This window comes from Orycteropus afer, unplaced genomic scaffold, assembly GCF_000298275.1.
Source record: "Orycteropus afer afer isolate SDZICR_OR568_19922 unplaced genomic scaffold, OryAfe1.0 scaffold00040, whole genome shotgun sequence".
NCBI classification, from domain to species: Eukaryota; Metazoa; Chordata; class Mammalia; order Tubulidentata; family Orycteropodidae; genus Orycteropus; species Orycteropus afer.
Genome location: NW_006921627.1, coordinates 13459439 through 13481862, shown reverse-complemented (window position 1 = coordinate 13481862; position 22424 = coordinate 13459439).

The following is a 22424-nucleotide window of genomic DNA, read 5'->3' as shown; positions in this document are numbered from 1 at the left end:
GCGCCACACCGCTGGTCCTAGGCCGCCGCGCCCGGGAGTGTGACAGTGCCCGAGCCAGCGCGTTTCCGCCGCCGGGCGGCGTAGCCGTTAGGACCCCCGCGCTGCCTCGAAATCCCAAGGATTCTATCTTGAATGATCCGTTGATGTGGTTGTAAAATGTGACTCCGTTTATCCGGCTCCCTCCAAGAGCAAGACACGCACCCACCCGCGGTCGCAGCAGGAGCCCGTAGCGGGTCCAGGCCACCAGGTCCCAGCCTCACTTCTCACCTTCACACCAAATTGTCCAGCCCCCGCCGCCTCCCGACGTCTCACTCAGCTCCCCCTCAGGCTTCTTCCCGAGCAGAAAGCGGGAGCTCTTTACTGGGAAACGGTTCTGGGCCCCACCATCCCTAACACCGCCGTTATGAGGGTGTTAACGTTTCTGCTTTAAGAGATACCCATTCCCTTGTTGACTGCTTGCCCAGGAGTTGGTGACCCCAGCTATCCCCGAGGGGCGGGCCCACGTCAAGACTGAGAAGACTAAGAAATTTCTGGTACTTCTTTTGGACAAGGCAGCTCTTTTCTGATAAAAAGTCCAACTGCCATTCTCTCCACCTCCTGGACAGGACTCTTACGAGTTTTCGAGGTTCAGAGTAACAAAAGTGTCTCCTGCTGCTTCATTGACCGCCCCAATAGTCAGAATAGCAAGCTGTTTTGGAGGGATTGTTTTTTCCCCTCACCGAAACTTATATATAAGACTCAACTTGCAATTACTTGGAGTCTCACCATGACATCATGGCCTTTAGGTAAAGGGTAGAATCAATAGAGTAGATAAGTGTTCTAAAAGGTCACATGAAAAGATGTGCAATTGAATTGATCATTAGAGAACTTCAAAGTAGAACCACATGAGGGATACCACTGCACACCCACCAGAATGGCTAAAATGAAGGAGGTCAGGAGAGAAGAGAGAGAATGCCAAACTTGATACAGCCACTTTGGAAAATCGTTGGCAGTATTTATTAAAGCAAATCATATGCCTACCATGTGACCCAAAAATTCCTCTCTTAGGTATATACTCAACAGAAATGCACACAAATGTTCACACACACACACACACACACACAAATAGGTACTAGAATGTTCATAGCAGCACCACTCATGATAGCTCCAAACTGTCCATTAACATTAATCCAAATGTCCATTAACAGAAGAATAGATAAATAATTGTAGGATATTCATACATGGAATATTATACAGCAGTGAAAGTATTACAGTTTCATGCAACTATATGAATGAATCTCACAAAACTGAGTCAAAGAAACCAGGTGCAAAAGAGAACATATTGTATGATTCCTTTTTGATAAAGGCAAAAAACAGGGAAATCTAATTTATTGTTTTATAAGTCTAGATGTGGTTGCCTTTTGGGGGGTTGTGACTGGGAAGGAATAGGGTTTCTTGACTTAACTTGGGTGTTGACTTTGTAAAAACAATCACCAAGCTGAACATTTTTCTCTGTGTTTTATTTAAATAATAAAGTTTTTAAAATTAAAAATAAAAAGGTCTGAAGTATTAATTTGTCCATGTCTCTCTCAATTCAATTCATCATATATGAAACTTACAATCACTATGTACAAGGCACTGTGGAAGACCAGAAAGATGTCTCTGCCTTCTAGAGGTTCATAATTAAATAGGTAACACAAACGTTATAACATAAAAGTCATTGCTTAGGCCTCATCTCTGATATTATACTAATTGTTATAAAACTAAAACTCTCTAATTGTTGTTGTTGTTATATGCCGTGGAGTCAGACCCGACTCATAGTGACCCCTCCTTGGGTTTCCAAGGCAAATAACAGAAGTAGATTGTACCATCTTCCTTCCGAGAAGTAGCTGGTGGGTTTGAACCACCAGCCTTCTGGTTAGCAGTCAAGTTACTTAGGCAATATGCTACCAGAGCTCCTCTAATTGTTATAGAAGACCAAAATGATTACCTTGGAAGAATGTTGGGGAAAAAGAGTGTCTATCCAGGCAGAATTTCAAATTTTAAGATTCTCCAAAGTTCTTGTGGACAGGGGCTCAGGTGATCAACTATCTCAGGTTGCCCTGGACTGAGGGCTTTCCCAGGATGCCAGACTTTTAGTGCTAAATCCAAGATAGTCTTGGGCAACCTGAGACAGTTTGTCACCCTAACAAGGGCTGAGCCTGATTCATTTTCAAATCTGCTGAAGTATCAAGCACAAAGTCTGGCACATAGAAGGTGATCAGTAAGTTCAATGAACTTTTCTTGAAACGCAGAAATGGTAATGGGGAAAAAAAGGACATATTCAAGTGATGTTAGTTTTGTTTTGTTTTTAATCTGAGAGCTGGACTATATGAAAAAGAATTTGGTATCAGGATTGGAAGAAGACTCATTAACAATCTGTGATATGCCAATGACACAACTTTGCTTGCTTAAGTGAAAAGGATTTGATGCACTTATTGATGAAGATCAAAGACTACAACCTTCAATATGGATTACACCTCAACGTAAAGAAAACAAAAATCCTTGCAGCTGGTTCAGTAAGCAACTGCATGATAAATATGATAAAAGCTTGAAGTTGTCCAGGATTTCATTTTACATGGATCCACAATCAATGACTATGGAAACAGCAGTCAAGAAACAAAGTGACATATTGTATTAGGCAAATTTGCTGCAAAAGATCTCTCTAAAGTGTTAAGAAGCAAAGATGCCATTTTGAGGACTAAGATGTACCTGACCCAAGCCATGGCATTTTCAATCTCCTCATAAGCACGCAAAAGCTCAACACTGAATAAGGAAGATTGAAGAAGAATTGATGGATTGCAATTATGATGTTGATGAAGAATTTTGAATATACCATAGACTGCCAGAAGAACGTACAAATCTGTCTTGGAAGAAGTACAGCCAGAATGCTCCTTAGAAGCAAGGATGGTAAAAACATCTCTCACATACTTTGGACATGCTATCAGGAGGGACCAGTTCCTGGAGAAGGACATCATGCTTGGTAAAGTGTCGGCGAAAAATACATCTCAAGAAGATGGATTGACACAGTAAATGCAATAATGGGCTCAAATACAGCAATGATTGTGAGGATGGTGCAGGCAGTGTTTCATTTGGTCATACATGGGGTCACTATGAGTTGGAACTGACTTGATAGCACCTAACAACATCAGCAAGTCTATAAACTGACATCCAGGTAGAAGGTTGTTTTTGTTCTCTAGTACTGCTATAACAGATATACCACAAACATGGCTTGAACAAACAGGGATATATTCTTTTACAGTTTAGGAGGCAACAAGTCTGAGTTCAAGTGCCAGCTCTAGGGGTTGGATGAAGGCCCCTGACCTTGGGCTTCAGCTCTGCCTCTTGTCCTGGCCCACTGGAGCTGGAGGCATCTCTTAACTCAAGTAACTGCTGGCTGCTGAGGTTAACAAACCCAAGGTTGACAAGCAAAATGGCACAGACCCTAGATTATCAAACAACACAGAGGGCCACTAGGTCAAGTCCAGATATAGTCCTAAGATTGTTAGGAAACATGGCAGGCTGCTGAATAAAGACTTGGATATGAGTTCTGGTGGCATAGTGCCTAAGGCATTTGACTGCTAACCAGAAGGCTTGTAGTTCAAACCCATCAACCACTCCTCAAAAGGAAGACTGGGCAATCTACTGCCATAGAGATACCACCTCAGAAACCCAAGGAGGTGTCACTATGAGTCAGAGTTAACTGGACGGCATTGAGGTTTTTTTAGTTGAGGGTCCAATCATGACAAAAGCTCATAGACCTTCTTCAAATCTTCTTCTTACATCCTGGAAGCAGGTCACATCCCTAAGGCAGCTACTGACAGCAGATTGCACTATGAAGTTGATACCAGTTTCATCATGGGTAATATCTAGCTGCCCAGCCACTCAAAACCAAGGCCCAGCCAAGTTGACATACAATCTTAACTACCACAAAGGTAAATATAATTGTAAAAAAAAAGTTAAATAGTAGACTTTTAGAACTTAAGTGGAATTAAGAGTTTTATTAGTCTAACTCCTTTCTTAATAATTTTTAAAATTTTTATTTATTTTTTAAAATCTAATGTTTATTTTAGAAACTGTTTCTTCAATATATTTGCTTCCTCCTCAAATTGTAATAATTACAATTATTTTAATAAATAATGCAGATTAATAAATTAATGATTTAAATATTCATTATTAGTAATAAATGAAAAAGCAGAGGTAAAGTTACTTATTCATGGTCATTCACAGTGGGACTAAGCAAGAAGTCAAGATTCTTCCCTGCTAGGGTGATGAGCTTATATTAGCCAAGTGGTTTCATAGCCCTGACACACTGGAACAAACTTTTCATTGAGAAAGGAATAGACAAAGTAGTAATTTCTTGAAGTTAAAGTTACTCAGTTCTTAGATTCTGAGATTATTTCCTTCCTACATGTCTGGTGTTAAAAATGTTAATTCTTTCATGGAATGATAAACCTCCCTCGCCAAAAAAAAAGAAAACCAAACTCACTGCCTTTGAGTTGATTTGTAGCAACTCCTCCTTGGGTTTCTGAGGCTGTATCAATATGGAAGTAGATTGCCCGGTCTTCTTTCCGAGGAGTGGCTGGTAGGTTTGAACTGGCAGCCTTCTGGTTAGCAAATGCCTTATGCCCTACACCACCAGAGCTCTTAATAGCAGTCAGTAATATCCTTGTGTGACAATGTAAAGTTGGTTCTCATGCTCCCCCTTCTCTCTCCATTGGTTTATACAAAATGAAAAAGTCCAGAATAGACTTTTTCTTCTTTCATCAAACCACCAAAAAACCAAACCCACTGCCACTGAGTTGATTACAACTCATAGTGATCATAATTATAGGACAGAGTAAAACTGCCCCATAAGGTTTCCAAGGCTGTAATCTTTATGGAAGCACATTGTCACTTCTTTCTTCTGTCAAGTGGCTAGTGGGTTTGAACCACCAACCTTTTGATTATCAGCCAATTATTTTAATCACTGAGCCTCCAGGACTTTGTTCTTTTTTTAAAAAATCAAAAGTAATCTTAAATTTCATACATGTAACTATGTCTGGATTATAAAGAATAGATAACATTTAATCCTATCTTGTCTCAAGAAGAATCATTAGACAAACTAAGTCATTTTCATGATAATTACCAAAGTCAATTAAATTTTTTATTTGGCAGAAATAATATGATTCTAAATATGCAACTATGTTTTATTCTGAATTAGAAATTTGCTAGATAAATCCATAAGCATGGGTTTTTACTATGAGTAAGGCTGGATAGTATAGAATACATTATCTCCACTTTGCTATTTATGAATAAGCTACTGAATCCCAGAAGAAAAAATTCTCCTTGTTTTGGTTTTCTATTGATCTTAAGGTCTACATATTTACATATTTAAAATATATGCAAGTTTGTATAAAGTAAGTGATCAAAAATTTTAGTAAACTTCTCAATCAGGCTTTCACCTATCAATTCACCTAAAATTCCAAATTCAGCTATTCTATAAGTATTCTATATGGACTGTTTGCAAATAAAGTTTTTAAAAAATATTATATTGTGTTTTGGGTGAGTCAAACAACAGACAGGCATATGAAGTGAACATTTACACTTGTAGATACACTCCCTGGAGAGATCAATCATGGGAGAATAGAAGGGCTGTGCACAAGGAGATGGCTTGGGGGCAGGAGTTACGGAGGGAAGGACACAGAAAAGAGGTGGCTATAAGGAGGGAGTGGGAGGAGAGCTGTTGCATTATGGGAGATTACAGTCAATGTGTATGTGAACTGCTGTATGGAAGATGAATTTGCTCTGTAAACTTTCATCCAAATCACAATAAAATTTAAAATATATACATTTTATTGTGTTTTAGGTGAAAGTTTACAGAATAGACTTTTGCTTCATTCTTATGTTGTTTTGGGCTCAGAGTCTCTCTCATTTTGTTACCAAGAAAATCTTAGAAATGTAGATCCATATATACTTATGGTAAATATGGTGAACTCACATTTTATCTCCTGTTCAGGGCTTTCCTTTACTGCAAAGGCTGCTAAAACAAAAAGCGTATTTCTGAGATGTTCTTGCACCTAAATTACGATCCACCAATTATTTGTACACCATTATTGTTTTTAGTAGGAGCTGTGGTAGCATAGTGCCTAAGGCACTTGACTGCTAACCAGAAGGCTGGTGGTTCAAACCCATCAGCCACTCCTCGGAAGGAAGGTTGGGCAATCCTACTTCTGTAGTGATACCACCTTGGAAATCCAAGGAAGGGTCACTATGAGTCGGGGCCGACTCAAAGGCACATAACAACAACAACAACATTGTTTTTATTTGCCATTGAGATGATTCTGACTCCTGGCAACCCCATGTGTGCAGAGTAGGATTTTTCAGGATGTGACCTTCCAGAAGCTGATCACCAGAGCTGTCTTCTGAGGCACCACTGGATGGCTTTGAACCATCAATTTTTCTGGCTAGTAGTAGTCAAGCACTTAACCATATGCACCACCCAGGGACTCCTTGAACATCTTAGAGACTTGAAAAGTGAAAGTGAGACAAGGGGTCGTGGAATAATTTGGAAAAGGATAGTTTTTCAGAGAATGATTGCATAACTTGAAGAACGTAATGTCACTGAATTATACATGTAGAAATAGTTGAATTGGTGTATGTTATGTTGTGTGTATTTTCATCACAATGAAAAAAAAAAGGGAGAGAGAGGCCATCTCCTTGCTGTTTTGGCTGTTGCTGCTGACAAGCATGGTCATGAGGCCATTTTGTCTTTTCTGTAGCAGTTTTCCAGTGTCAGTTTACTAGCTTCATAGCCACTGAAGACTGTTGAAGCAATAGTAGCTTCTTGAGCTGAGAAAAAAACTAATGTAGGTTTTTAATGGCTGTAAATAAAGGTGCCTTTATTCCGAGGCACCTTTGGGTGGATTCACACTACCAATCTTTAGGTTAGTAGCCAAGCTCTTAACCATTTGTGCCATCTTAGTAATAATTTTCCCATGGTATTCTTGCTTTTGCAAACACAGCTGTCTCATTCCTTTCTTTGTTTCTAAACTATTGCCATAATGATACTGAAGAGCCAGTATGATATATTCTCTTTTAAACTACCTGGCCTACAAGATTCTGACATCATAAAAAGATGGGATCTTTTGGATAAGTAGAAGGTACTGTATAGAGTCTTAAGGAACAGCTCTTGTGGGGTCCTGTACAGTGGAGTTAGTTATAAGACTAACAGGAAGCTCTTGTACTGTTCCTTCAATTTCAGGGTAGTTTTTAGAGTAGTGTAGTGCCTAAGGCACTTGTCTGCTAACCAGAAGGCTGGCGGCCAAACTCACCAGCCATTCCTCGGAAGGAAGATTGGGCAATCTACTTCCGTAGTGATACCACCTTGGACACCCAAGGAGGGGCCGCTATGAGTCGGGTGCGACTGGACGGCACATAACAACAACAACAAAGCATTGCTGAAGTCTGGCTGTAAGAAAAAGTCCGGACTAGGAAATAAATGTACATCTGCTAGAAAGCAAGTGATTCTATAATTTACATGGTATATATTCTCTCTCAACACCCTCAAGTTCTTCCTAGTCTTTAACCTCAGATTGTACGGATTAAACATTTTATTTTCCACTCACTGGATGTAGAAGGCATCTTCCACTAATTCCATTTATGTTTTCAATTTTTCTAGGAGGGAGGGTTGGAGGCAAATCTGCATCAAATTTTGAGGGACGGAGGGTGTTAAAGAGTGATGGTAGTAACTGGGAAGCAGATCTTCTGAATTCATGATTGGATTAATTCAGGTGGTAAGAGGGTGTGAAACATTTTATCAGGTTCATAAAGCTGGCAGAGATACCTTAAAAAAATATTTTTAAAATATCTAGCATCTTAAGAATTTCTCCAGCATACTTTCTAAAGGTCTTCTCACCCTACTTTGGTTCAGTTCAATAATTACTGACTTCAAACAACAACAACAAAAAACCAACTCACTGCCCTCAAGTCAGATTAGACTCATAGCGACCCCTCCTTGGGTTTCCAAGGCAGTATCATTAGGGAAGTAGATAGCCCAATCTTCCTTCAGAGGAGTGGCTGGGCGGTTTGAGCCTCCAGCCTTCTGGTTAGCAGCCAAACACACTATGCCACCAGAGTTCCCTCTTATGTATTCAGGAGCTTTGGTGTGCAGTAGATAAGGCATAGGGACCTCTGGTAGCATAGTGCCTGAGGCACTTGACTACTAACCAGAAGGCTGGCGGTTCAAATCCACCAGCCACTCCTCGGAAGAAAGGTTGGGCAGTCTACCTCACTAGTGATACTGCCTCGGCAACCTAAGGAGGGGTCGCTAGGAGTCGGGTCCGACTCCACGGCAGGTAACAACAACAACATCCTTCCCCAAAGGCAGGGTTAATTAAACCTCGTGTTTTCCTTTCCTCTGTCTCATTCATTCTATTAGGTAACGTTAAACAGATGGAAGTCTAGGACCAAAGGATCCTACGAATTTACTTATCATTTATATTCTAGAAAGCCAGCGTACACGCTGACTTCGGAGGAGTAAACAGGAAACTATCCGCCCAACACAGGAAATGACCTTGTTTGAGGGCAAGGAAGGTGTCGCGGATTTCCCTCGTTTTCCTTCAGCTCCCTTCTTGACTCATTTCCGGGTTTCACTTTGGTCCTTCTCTACAACAAAGGAGCCTTGGTTGCGCAGTGGTTAAAGCGCTCCGTCACTAACCAAAAGGTCGGCGGTTTGCTCAGCGGGAGAAAGATGTGGCAATCTGCTTCCCTAAAGATTACAGCCTTGGAAACCCTATGGGGAAATTCTACTCTGTCCTATAGGGTCGCTATGAGTCAGAATCCACTGTCAGTAGTGTGTTTGGGTTTATTTTTTTTTGGTTCTACAACAGAGTGGGGCTGGTTTCTCTCAGTCCCGCCCTAGACCTCCTCCCTGAAAAAGTAACCAATAGGCCCTTCCCTTGAGTAGACATTTTTTATGCCTTGTTTTACATCACTGCAAATCTCAACCAATCAATAGTTGGGCTTAGGAGGTACCAAAATAGTCTTCACTTCCTCCCCCAAACACCCATTCTCGCCTGCTTCATCCTGTGATAGATTAGGTAGGTAGCCAATTAGCAAACAATCTTGGGCCCAGCCTACCCTAAACCCAACCAATTAAAATGAAGACGGGGAATTCAGGCGGAGAATGGAAAACTTGTCCCCTCTTTTGGAAATAATTTGCCGAGGTGCGTCCGGACCCCACGAACTTCCTGCCAAAGCTCTCGCATACTTTATATCTCGAGCACCTTGTTCTGCCCTCCTCCAACCTCACCCCAAGATGTGTCCCCATATCTCCCCCTCTCCCGCCAGGTTGAAGAACAACAGCCTTATTCCTTAAGTCCTCCGGGAAAGAACCAAACCCCTGTTTCCCGAGCTTCACACACTCCTCGCGGTGCTGGTGTGGGTAGGAAAGACCCCTAAGCCTCGGGCGCCAATCTTCCCATTCAGTGTGCCTCTCCTTTCCCCACGTTCCTGGGTAGGAGCTGACACGGGAGTGGGAGGAGCCGAGTGCCAGCTCTGTTCGCTAAGAGGCTAAAACTTCTTAAGGTAGAACAGAACTGTTCAGTGTCTGGGCCTCGAAATAATAACTGGCGTCAAATCCTCCTGCCTCCCAATCTCGCTCCGCATGCAGTTTCTCATCGCTATTCTGTTAACCTTAGTTTATTTCCTTAATTTTAGGGCGAATACACAGATTAAAGAAAATAAATTTCGTAGGAAACAAAGTTTTTACAGATTATGCGGATAACTTTTTCTTTATGATTTAATCTCTACTGCTGTCTTCTTTTCTCCCGAGAATACTTTCCAACATAATAGCTAGAATTTTTCTCTTGTATAAATGCAAGCTCAAATTTTGTTTGATACATAGGCCTTAAATGAATCGTTTGAATGTTGGATTAGTATCTCGTCACTAAAATCTGACTATAACCATTAAAAGATGCAAGAACTCTGTCTAGTGGCAGTGGATTACCTGCTACTCCTTTACTACTGGTCCTTGGAAAGGTGAAAGAATGAAGGTGGTGTAGTGCACGGCTTTGCAGTGTTGACTCTAATTCAGTTTCTCATTTGTACATTGGAGATAATGATACTACCTCACGGGTTTAGTTTGGGTACTAAAAATTATAGTGCAAGTGAAAGAACCTTGTAATCTGAAAGGTACGAATAAACATTAGGTAACATTATGTGTACAAAGCTTGGTGGCGCAGTGGTTAAAGGATTGAGCTGCTAACCAAAAAGTTGGCAGTTTGAACTCACCTGGCGCTCCGCTGGAGAAAAATGAGGCAGCCTGCCTACCTAAAGATTTACAGCCTTGGAAACCCTGTTGTTGTTATGTGCGGTCAAGTCGGACTGGACTCATAGTGACCCCTCCTTGGATTTCTGAGGTAGTATCACTGCATAAGTAGATTGCCCCACCTTCCTTCCGAGGAGTGGCTGGTGGGTTTGAACCGCCAGCCTTCTGGTTAGCAGTCAAATGCTTTAGCCACTATGCTAACAGAGCTCCCTCTACTCTGTCCTGAAGGGTCTCTACGAGTCAGAACCAACTCCATGGCAGTGGGTTTGGTTTGGTTTGGGTATATACATAGTTCATACCATGTTTCAGGCCCCCCCTTTTTTTTACAGTATTTTTTTTAAAAAATACTTTATTTTGCAAAACTTTAAATAAATACAAAATTAGAGAGTTATTTTTAAAGTATTTTAAAAGCTCATTCTGTAACAATCAACATCTGGCCAATCTTTTTTCATCTATATCCCCCACCCCACTGTACCCCATATGTGATTATTTTGAAGCAAATTTTATGCATTACATGCATCTCTAAAAGACAAAGATCTTTAAAAATACAACACAAAACCATTAACACACTTAAAACATAACAATAATTCCTCAATCAGCAAGTCAGTATGTTACAATTTCACCAGTTGTCACAAAATATTTTTTTCCAGTTGCTTTGTTCAAATCAGGATCCCCCAAAAGGTTGATATATATTGCATTTGGTTGATATGTCTATTAAGCTTCTTTTAAAGGTTCCTTTTCTCTCTGGCACTTATATAAGTGCATTGCATATAAAAAGTCATATAATTCCTCCATAACACTATGAAGTAGGTACTACTGTTGTTGTTATGTGCCATCAGGTCAGACCCGACACATAGTGACCCCTCGGGTTTCCAAGGCAGTATCACTACAGAAGTAGATTGCCCATCTTCCTTCCGAGGCGTGGCTGGTGGGTTTGAACCGCAAGCCTTTTGGTTAGCAGTCAAGTGCCTTAGGCACCAAGCTACCAGAGCTCCCAGGTACTATTATTATTCCCATTTTACTGATGAGGAAACTGAGTCACAAAGCAGCAATTAAGTGACTTACCCAAGGTTACAAAGTTATTGAGTGCCAAACCTGGATTTGAATCTATGTAGGCTGTACTTGTAACTACTATACCATGTTTCATATAATAAATGCTATAAAAATGTGTATTGTAGGATATTATTGTTGTTTGGTGCTGTGGAGTCAGTTCCAATTCATAGCGACAGAAGCTGTAACCTTGAATATGCAGTACAACAGAACGAAGCATTGCCTAGTTCTGCACCAAGATTATGAAGTGTTTTGCTCAAGGTAGTCTAATACTCAGGAAGAATTTTATGTTTTATTATAGAGGGTGGATTCTTACATTTTGATTCATTGCGTGTTTCGGTGTTTGTATTTATCCAATTTCATATCACCATCCTTAATAGAAGGAGCTCTGGTAGCATAGTGCCTAAGGCACTTGACTGCTAACCAGAAGGCTGGCGGTTCAAACCCACCAGCCACTCCTCAGAAGGAAGGTTGGGCAATCCTACTTTCGTAGTGATACTGCCTCAGAAACCCAAGGAGGGGTCGCTATGAGTCGGGGCTGACTCGACAGCACATAACAACAACAACAACATCCTTAATAGAAAGAAAAGGGAGAATGCAAGTGCTTCCCTCTATCTTAGGCCAAAACCAAACAATCTTATCAGTTATTTCTCATTTTAAAAATTACATAAGCAAAACCCATACAAGTACTAATTATAAAGTAGAAAAAGAAAGAAGTAAAATCATCTTTACGCTCACATATTTCGTGCATATTCATCTATATAAAGGTGTGTATATGCCCACCAGCCACTCCTCGGAAGGAAGGTTGGGCAACCCTACTTCCGTAGTGATACTGCCTTGGAAACCCAAGGAGGGGTCGCTATGAGTCGGGGCCGACTCGACAGCACATAACAGCAACAACAGCATATGTACATATATCAGACATATACACACACAAGTATATATACACACATGTATATATTTGAAAATGTGACTATATGATTGATTACATTATACAAACTTTTTTAATGTTATTTTCTCACTTGAATGTATCATATATATGAAAAAAATGACTAAAATAATGCATGGCTATTGCAAATATCTAAATGGTAAAGAGGATATGTAAAAAGAAAAAAACCAGTATCAAACTCACTGCCATTTGAGTCAATTCTCATAGTAACCCTATTGAGTTTCCAAGGCTGTAAATCTCTACAGAAGCAGACTGCCTTATCTTTCTTCTGAGGAGCAGCTGGTGGATTCAAACCACTGGCCTTTTGGTTAGTAGCCAAATGTCTTAACCACTACACCACCAGAACTCCTTAAAAAGAAAAACAAGTCCCCATTAATTCTACCTTCCAGAACTAAATACAATTACTCTTCTAAAAGTTAATGATACTCTATTATGTAGATGTCCATCATTGATTTAACAGTTACCCTACTGTGGATATTTAGGTTGTTTCTAATTTTCTTTCTACAAATAATGTTGTGCCAAATAAATATCTTATATGTATCAAATAAATTCTTGAGCTTTTTATTTTTCCAAGTCTCCAGGAGATTCTAATTCTTCCTTAGATTTCCCATTGTACATTGTAAGTGCCAAAAAGAGTTGAAAAAAGAAACATAGCAAAACATCCAATACATAGCAAGAAATATTTGCTGCCAAATCATTTTTCTGTAACAGCACACGGGAGAGTGCATGAATACCAAAGAGGAGGAAATATCCAGTTTTCAACTTGGAAGGATATTGAAAGGGTCATGGGGGATAAGAGGCTCACTTGGGTTTCATTGCCTTTAAGTTTGAGGATGATTTAACTCTGCTAGCTCCAGTCAATGTATAGAGGTTAAGAGCTGGGGCTTTGGAGTTATTTGGATTTAAGTTCTGGCTTTATAACTTAACTAATTATGTGAACTTGGACATGGTCATAGTCATAGTTTCCTCACCAAAGAACTGATGCATTTGAATTACAGTGTTTGTGAAGAATACTGAATAAACCATGGACAGCCAGAAGAACAAACAAATCTGTCTTGGAAAGAAGTACAACCAAAACGCTCCTTAGAAGTGGGGATGGGGAGACTTCATCTCACATTCTTTGGACATATTGTCAGGAGAGGCCAATCCCTGGAGAAGGACATGCTTGGTAGAGGGTTAGAGAAAAAGAGGAAAACTGTCAATGAGATGGATTGAAACAGTGGCTGCAATAACAGGCTCAAACATAGCAACAATTGTTAGGATGGCACAGGACTGGGCAGTGTTTCGTTTTGTTGTACATGGGGTCACTAGGAGTTGGAACTGACTCAACTGCAGCTACACAACATGGTATTGCTAGGAGCCCTAGTGGCACAGTGTTTAAGTGTTTAGCTGTTAATTGAAAGGTTCAGTTACTTCATGGGATAAATATGTGGCAGTCTGGCTTCCACAAAGATTTACAGCCTTGGAAACCCTATGTCTATAGGGTCACTATGAGCTGAAATCGACTCAATGCAAGGGGTTTCCTTTTTTTTTTTTGGTTATAGTATTGCTACATGAATTAAGTGTGATAATATATGCAAAGTGCTTAGCTCAATGACTGGCATATTATAAACATGATTATAATATATGCATAGAATGAATAAAATGTAGTATTATATACTTAGCCAAAAGATAAAAAGTTTTACTCTCTAAAGGTGCAATGTTGTTATCTAGCTGAAATCTGGAATATGTAGCGTTTCTTTGAACAAAGATATTTTTGTCTTCATATTATTTTACTGATAGAAAGTAGAGTGGAGAAAAGTTTAATGGGCCAGAGGGTAGAATGTAAGGATTTGCAGGGTAATAAAAGATTCTAGGAGGAAAAGTGGAGGTGGGTGTTAGTTTTGTTTCTGGGTAGGGTTATTCTGTAAGGCAAGCCTGGAGCAGAGAGAGATGTGCTGTGAGAACATTCTATCCTCTGATCTTTGGATGAAGCATGTTAAAAGCTTGTCAACTGAACAATAAATAGTCTTATTTTATATCCTTTATATATTGTACAGTTAAAAAGTATTTTCACAAAAATTATCTCATTTGATCCTTGCAAGAGATTTACTGGATAGGCAGGACAAGTATCAATGTCCCCTCTTCTCTGACCAAGATTTTAGAGAACAAATGATGTACACAAGTTTACAAAACTGGAGCGAGGAATAGGACCCAGATCTTCTGGCGTTACAGCCAGTGTTTCTTCATTACACGTTCTTTTATCCCTTAATGCACGCGCTCATTCAACAAGCCTATACTGAATTCCAGGATGCTCTCAGGGTAACATAACTTTGCCCCAGTCCCCATAATCCGATATAAACGGTTTTGGGGAAAACATAAGTCCATCATAGACATTCTTGAGAAGACTTTAAACATTTCGTCTGTATATATAATACAATAGAACAAAAAAAGATTAGAGTATCAGAGTTGCGGGATCTGCAAATTAGAATTATTGGTAGTTTAGGGCTTGCTGTACATGAGAGAAAGGAGCTCTGGTGGCACAGGTGATAGGCACTTGGCTACTAAGCAGAAGGTCAGCGGTTGAGACCCACCAGACACTCTTCGGAAGGACGATGGGGCGATCCACTTCCGCATAAGGATTTACAGTCTCGGAAACCCAAATGGGGGTCGCTATGAGTCAGAACCTACTCCAAGGCAATGAGGTTTTTTTTGTTTTGTTTTGTTTTCTGGTACAAGAGGGAATCTCCCGGTTGGTATCTTGGGTAGATGGCGAGCTGCACCAAGCAAAGCTGCCGGGTGGTGGCGGGAGGTGAGGGGCTGCGCGTGCCCTCAGGAGCTGCGAGCTGACGGCTGCGATACCGAGGCTCTTCACCCATGGAGGAGTACTGCCGCGCGGTGGTCCTTGCGGAGCGCGCACCTCCGCAGCCCGGCTCCTCCTTAACCCGCGTTGAGAGGCGGTGGCGGCGGCTGCCGGGCGGGCGGGGGAGGGGGAGGGGCACGGAGTGCGGCGCGGAGGCCGGGGAGGAGCCGGGGCCTGCAGCGGAGCCGAGCCGAGCCCGAGCTGAGCCCTGACACGGTCCGTCCGCCTTCTGGCTCCCCGGGAGCCCAGACTGGCCGAAGCGCGAAAGGTGGCAGCGCGGGGAGCCCCACGCGCCGAAAGGAGCGGACCCGACGAGACCTGACTAGAGGAGGCGCTGCCGCCACAGTAGCCAGTGCTGGGAGTCGGGAGCCGCGGCCTCCCGGACCCTACTGCCCAGGCCAGCTCAGGGAGAGAGGGGAGTAGGAAAACCCCACCCTCTGGGTAACCCCAGGAGCGGAGGCGGGAGCGGGGACGGGAGCATCCTTCCAGCCCTGTTGGAGAGAAGACCTCTACCACTCGAGCGAGAGAGAGAAGAGAGACCCCTGTAGCAGACGCGCCTCTCCTTCCTAGAGACGAGAAAAATCCCCATACTGACCGAGGAGGAGAGCCCTAAAAGTAAAAAGGGTGTTTCTTCTTAAAGGAAGCAGAGTAGGACCATCCCAGCGTGCCTTCACCCCTCCAAACACACACTTTGAGCAGTTCAGGACTTTGAGACAGAGAAAGAGGGACATGCCTATGGAGTAGGCACCTTTCATCCTGTCCAGTACTCACAGAGAGGAGTCTTTACATTCAGCAGAAAAAGGACGCTACAGGGAAAGAAGAACCGGCTTTCACCTATTCAGGAGAGGGGAAGATCTCCTCCCTCAACTTCCTTGTACCTAGACAGTGGAACAGGGCAGAGCCCCTCCGCTCAGCTCTCCAGCAGACAGAAAGAGTCCTCCACCCCCGAAAAATTCAGTTTGGGGGGGAGGGGTACTCCCCCAACGGGGAGGAGACAACTCCTGGTTGGGAGAGGCTCCTCCCCTCCTCGCCAGGGTAACAGGCAGGGTGTGGGGGGTGTGCCATCTTCCCCAGGTAGGACCTCCTTCTCCTCCTCCCCCTCCTCCTCCTGCCCCCGCTCCTCATCCTCTGGGGACCCAGTTTCCCTCCCCAGCTTGGGAGGCTCAGCCAAAAACGGGAAGAGCCAGTGAGGATGAGACCCGTCATCTACCTCTGAAGAGGGGACTCCCTCCAACCCCAAACTCCAGTACCAGGTGGTTCCCTCCTTCTGCTGGGGGGACCTTGGAGACAGGTTAGTGTTTCCTTCCATCTTCTTTGTAATTTTTACCCACTAGTGGGTGCAGGGGGCTGAAGTGGGTTTCATTGCTGGGAAGGGTGGAGTGATAAGTCAGAATCCTCTGGGAACTGTATTCTGCAGAGAACTTAATAATGCTTCTGCATTAGAATGCACATCTTGCTGCAGAGAGTCTGAAAAGTGGATTTCTTAGTGTTTGGGCATTAAAAGGATGAGATTCATTTTAAACCCCTAGGGAGGTGGGAGCTCTGGTAGCATAGTGGCTAAGACACTTGACTGCTAACCAGAAGGCTGACGGTTCAAACCCACCAGCCACTCCTCAGGAGGAAGATGGGGCAATTAACTTCTGTAGTGATACTGCCTCGGAAACTCAAGGAGGGGTTGCTATGAGTCGGGTTGACTCGACTGGCACATAACAACAACAGGGAAGTGGATGTTTCCATGCTGAGGGCAAAGATGTCAGAAAATGGCTGCATTTTCATAACTCCGTGCATATTATCTAATGATTGACACATCCCCACCAAACTCTCACACCACCCTCCATCCTTGGTCTTTTCACTCTGAAACTCATGGTGGCATCTAATGTCCTGGCCTTGTGCAGGACCTCTCTTGGATTACACTTTCTTGTCTGTAAGGTCAATTTAACATCCACCAGAGCTGTTCTCTTCAACCCACTAGATTAGGTTGACAAGAAGGGCATTCTGTCCCTGCTTACCCCATCTCAGACACCAAGAGGCCTCCTTTCAGGACATTCCCATTTCTGGCTGGGTGCATGCCTTTACCTGTAACATCCAAAGGGAAAAATCCTGTGAGTCCCAAGGTAATAAGACTGAAAGGGTACAGGGGATGCCAGCTCCAGGTTGAAGTTCTTTCCTGATTCAGGCCTGTACCATTGCCCCAGTGCTCCCCAGGGCTTCTGTCCTGCACAGAAAGAGTAGAATGTTGTTGCACTAGCTTCCTTCCAGCTTTCCATCTAAATAAGTTGACCACCAAGGAGATTTGGAGATTTGACCTCTGAGGAGCCTTTTATATTAGAGATTCCTTCCAGAAAAGCATGAAATGATCTCATTCTCTCCCATCCTGTTTCTGGAAACTTGTATTTAAGGTGTCTTTCATAAGATAGGAGTAGAAATCATTGCAATCCAGACTCCTCAGAAAAAGTAGGGGAAAAGTGCTAAGGAATCACTATAGCTGAGCCCAGTCTGTGTTTTCAGTAGAGTGCTGCCTTTTGATCTTGGGTCACTTAGCTGGGTCCTTGCCTTCCTGCCTTGCCAGTAGAAAATACTTTATCATCCGCAGGGAGAGTTATATCCCTGAAGCAAGGCTAAGTGGGAGGTTTCACCTTACTTGGGCTTTTATGTTTCCTCCTTCTCTCTGTCTGGACCTGGGTAGGCTGCTGGAGCCCCTGAGTACATCCACTTGGTCCTGGAATCTATCTGGTAGCAGTGGTATATGAGATAGGGTTATAATCTACAGTTTTGTGTGGCTGTGTTATAGAAGAGTGTGCATATGTTTCTCAATTCATGTGTCCGTAGCTCAGTCTCTGTGTTTGAAGGGGGTATGTGTGCAGAAACAGGTATAAGAATTGAATCACCTAGAATTGTATGTTTCTGGTCAGCCGCTAGAAGCAGGTGCCCCTGTACAAGGAAAACATGCCAGTAAGAATGTCTAGTTTGGGGAAAGGCTTGGCCTCCCCCTGGCCAATAGGAGTGCTCATGAATGGCAGTTTGACAGTCATCCTAAGCCAGGCAGCCCAGCCTCAGAGAGAGACCACTTCTAGGGCTAATAAAAGAGCTTTCTGATGTCAGCCTTTCTCTCAAGAAGCAACTCCCCTGCCTTTTTTTTTTTTTTTTTTTTAAAAAAAAAAGACAGTCTTGGTGTAACAGCAGCCTGTTTTTTAAAAAGTACTTTAGCAGATGCTGGAATGCAACTTCTTGAACAGCTCAGGGTGAACTCTATTACCACACCACCAGGTATACTGCCACCATGCACTTTAACTGGCCCTACTTAGACTGAGTTTTCCCAACTCTCCTTGCCTCTATGGAATCAGTTAGATGCATGTGGTTGTTGGGTTGGGTTAGCTGTGATTTAGAGTGTGCTATTTTTCAGACCATGTCTTATGACTAGACCTAGTTCCCTCTGAAAGATAAGAGGTAATATTCCCCCATTCCTTCATACTTGGAGTTTTTCTGGTCCTGGCATTGGTTAGTACTGGGGTGATAGTATCTCCAAAGAAAAGTTTTGAGATTTTGATGTCCTAAAAACCATTGCAGACTCTGTTCAGCCTTTGCAATGCAAACCTTGTGGTCTGGCTGCTTCTCCTCTTACCTCCATTGCTTGTCAGTTTTCTGATTTTTAGTTTCTAATATTTGTATCTGTTTTCTCCCATTCGAAGATAATAAGAGCTGCATTTATATAGCACTTATCTAATGCTTTACAAATATTAACTCAAGGCAATCTATAATGAAGGTACGGATAATGCCTCTATTTTACAGATGAAGAAACTAAGACATGGAGAGGTTAAGTAACTTGCCTGAAGTTACACAGCCTCAGGTGGTGGAGTCAGGACAGAAACCTAGGCAGCCTGAGTCCTCATGTGGTTCACTTAGCCACAGCCATATTAGTTTTGGCATTGTATGCAGGCCAGGAAGTTATAACTCCTTAATACCTGACCTTGGCACCTTACAGAAAACAATTACTGAGCTTTCAGATAAAATGGGAAGAAAATTATACTTGTCATTTTGAATCTTATATGTCTTATCCAGGATGTCTTCCACTCCAACAGAATGCTTTTCTTGTCTACTTCTCTCTGTTTTCCTGTCAGTGCTGTAGTCTCCATTAGACGTCCTGTGGATGTGATGGAGCCTGCCCTTTGGCTGCCTTTCCCAGTTTCTTACGGGTATTTCCTTTCAGTCTTCCAGCTCGCAGAGAATGTGGCCTGACTCAAGTTCTGCTGAGTCCAGTGGCATGAGGCCCACCTGCAGAGAGGTCTGGGTAACTAGGTTGGTTGGACTGAGAAATGGAAGTACCTCTTGTTTGTCCTTCTAATAATAGCTGTGAACATTAGCCTCATGCCATTATTTTGGGGAGCGTGGAATGCATGGCAGCCACTAGCTCATTAAGCTCCATTCACTTCCCTCTAGAATGAAGCTTTGGCAGGGTTTATGACTTCATTCCTTTCATTGAAGGGGGAAACTGAGCCATCAAGAGGGAGCAAGGTTGGTTAGGGACACTTAGTGACTCAGTGTCAGGATTGGGAATAGAACTAAGAAACCTCAATCTCTGAGGTTCTAGACACTGGGTTGCCCTTCAAGAATGGGGAAGTCAAGGGGGTGCGGAAGTGGGATGGGTTAAAGGGGCTTGGCACTGAAAGATCTGAAGGATCAGACTGCCACAAGCTTCTTGGAGCTGGTAAGATTGGAGTATATTTTGAGTGCTAAGACAGTACCTGGAGGCTGACTAGGAGGGCACTGGAGAAGGGCAGAATTTAACCTCAGTGCCATAACCCAGAAGGAGCCCTGGAAGTGCAGTGGTTAAGCCCTTGGCTGCTAACTGAAAGGACTGTGGTTCCAACCCACCAGCCACTCCCCATAAAGATTGGAAACCCTATAGGGTAGTTCTACTCTGTCCTATGGGTCCCTATGAATTGGAATTGTCTTGACAGCAATGAGTTTGGTTTTTTTGTTTTTTTTTTTTTGGTTTTGGCTCTAACCCAGTAAGAGTAAGGATGGTCATAGAACAGCAGCAGAAATTGAGAGGGCTTCCTCTTCAGGAATTCATGGTGATTGGCGTGTGCCAAATGGGTTCTGTAAGCCCTTAAAACACTTAAAGTTCACCGTGATGCCCCGTCCTGCTGAGAGAGTTTCAGTTGAAATATTCATGATGGCCTCTGTGCTCTTTGGATGAGCTTTCCTAGAGATCTTCAGCAGGAGATAAGAAGAAATAGCCTAAAACTTCTTTATAGGCTCTGCTTCTGGAGAGGACCCGGGAAATCTCTGGTCATTGAAAACCTGCACACTGGCATTTTACAGTTCAGTTGGGATAACCCAGCTCCACCTCCATGATACTGCCACAGGTGCCCAGCTAAAGCCCAGAGGTTGTGATGTTTTGACTTAGTAAAGTGCTAGAAGGTCTGATGCTTCTTGGATTGATTAAATGCCTCTATTAGTCGGGGCCGACTCGACGGCAAATAACAACAACAACAGCAACATTAGTTTTCTAGTTTTCTGTGGTTTAGAGTAAGGTGGGAGGTGAGGTGGGGAAAGGACCAAAGAGTAAAGGGAAAACCCCTTCATGATTCTGTTTTTAAAGTTGCCCACCCCCCTTTCTCCTGTCAAGCAATTCTTGGGTTGCATCTGGGTCTCTTGTTGCCCAGGCCTCTGGGGCACTAAGTTGTTTCCTCCACCAATGTGGAGTGGGCGTGTTGCTGGTAAGGAGTGCAAGACAGGATACATGTGTGTACATGCAAAGATTGTGAGGGTGGGGACCTTGAGGGAATTAGTGCAAATGCTGACCCTTAGTAGAGGTGTCATGATGAGAAGAATCATTAACTAGGACAGAAGAGTGAGCTCATAGCCTGAAAGATGTTGTGGGGTCAGGAGAAAAAGGGAGGTCGTCATATCTGGAACTGAGCTTTTCACTGCAAAGTTTGTGGATTTGTGTGTACGTGTATCTATATGTGTGTGCATACATCTGCATGTGGATTTAGAGATTACCTGTATAAATATGTTTTTGCCCAGGATTGTGAACTCTGAGACATTCTAGCTCTGGCTCCTCAAGAGAAATCCCTGGTGGGATGGTCAGCAGGGGTACAGAGGAAGAAATGTTAGCTGGAATCTGGAGGCTGTGCAGGCACAAACCTGTTAGGCAGCAAGTGCTTAGGGGGTTTCTGGCATCAGCTTGAGGGGAGTGCCAAATGGCTACCAAGTGGTTCCTGCCAGTCTTTCTAGACCCTGCAATACAGATATCACCCATCATTCTTCACTTTCCCCTACCAAGATGTCACTCTAGCTCTTGCTCTGCCAGCAAGAGCACCCAGGCTGTGTGGGTGGCGGCAGGGTGTGCAAACATCAGGCGTGGGCGGTCTGGCAGTGCCAGGAGTTTGCATGGAGGTGCAGCAAGTGAGCGTGCGTGCCTGCCTGGCTGGGAATGAAGGAGGGAGGAGGAGGGCGGAGAAGGGAGCCAGCTCTTAGCCCCGGAGTGGCTATTTTTATCCAGGCTATCTGATTGTTACCGGTGCTCACACAGCTGGGTGTCTCCCTGACTCGGTGAAGCCCAGCAGGCTGAGAGGTGGGAGGTCCTTGCTGATGACTTCTTCCTGGTGTTGGTGTCTGTGGGTGGGAGCAAGCAAGGGGTAGCTTTAAAGGTGTGAGGGCAGCTGTGAGCTCAGGATCTGTTATCTCTGTGTGTGACATTGTGCTCTGTTGGTAATGTATGCTATATATCTAATTGTGACTATATGTGGCCCACTGTTTATGTATATGTCTTGTACCTGTCCTTTGCTGGTTGTCATATATAATTTATGCTTTGGGTGTAGCTAAAATGCCTCACATGCACGTGTATGTGATAGAAAGAGTGAGTGCTCATAATACAGAACCCACTGCTCTGAGGGAGAAAGATGTGGCAGTCTGTTTCCATACAGATTTACAGCCTCAGAAACCCTATGGGGCAGTTCCACTCTGCCCTGTAAGGTCGCTGTGAGTCTCTATGGCAGTGAGTTTCTTAAAAAATACATATAACATAGGTATAAAATATAATATATATAACATTTGGTATGTGCTGCATTAGTATATATTTGTGTATACTTGGATTGTTTTTCTTTACATGTAGGCTCGTGCTCTTTATCTGTAGATGGTGTATGTAAATATCATAATAAGCTTTACATAATTATAGAATAGACCTTGGCTAATTTTACTTGGTATCGAGTTGTTTTGTATTATTTCTGTATTATACACACACACAC